The sequence below is a fragment of the Triticum aestivum genome, chromosome 1A, assembly GCF_018294505.1.
Source record: "Triticum aestivum cultivar Chinese Spring chromosome 1A, IWGSC CS RefSeq v2.1, whole genome shotgun sequence".
Classification (NCBI taxonomy): Eukaryota; Viridiplantae; Streptophyta; class Magnoliopsida; order Poales; family Poaceae; genus Triticum; species Triticum aestivum.
The window spans coordinates 118,154,677-118,155,422 of NC_057794.1; positions in this window are offsets into that span (position 1 = coordinate 118,154,677).

The window sequence follows — 746 nt, forward strand, 5'->3', positions numbered from 1 at the left end:
CCTTAGGTTGCCAAGTCTGTATGCCTCCTCCCTTTCAGGAGCTATTTCATTGTTGTCAGTACCGAGAAAATGAACTTGTTAATACCATTCTATGTAACTGTTTCCAATAAATCACGGGAAGTGCCAACTGTAGAGCATCATAGGGTTCGAAAAAAATTCGTTTGGTGAAATTTTTCTTTCCATTTCTGCGGGACATGCCAACGATTTTTAACATGGATAATTAGGTGTGCGGTCTTATTTGTTGCCTACTAACCTCGAATAAGGGTCACTCTTCCTTGCAAACAAAAAAATGTGTGCATGATCTAACTTCCACTGTTATTGTAGCGATTTCTGAAGATATCCTACTGCTTTTTCCCTTGAAGTTCTTTCTGGCTGCCTCGCTCCATATGCAAAGCCATCCTCCAAGTTTGGGTGCAGGGTTTCGCACCATCGCCCCGATTTTTGGTGTGTTTCTTTTTATCCTCCTTTCTCCCTCTTTTTGGCTGTAATAGGCAAAGGTGTGGTGCTTTCTCAGATCCTCAGTAACCCCTTCCACAACGTTCCAAGGCGTATGATAACATATAATGTTGTTGTGGCTTTTGAGAGTGTACATGCAATGACGAGAAGGAAGAAAGGGAAAATTACTCTTGTGTGATAGAGTGAAATGGCATTATTTGGAAGATGGGCTTTAGCATTAATTTTTATCCGGCTGATTATGAAATGTGTGTTTCAGTCAGATTTTCGGTGCAAGTGAAAGGTGAGTTACT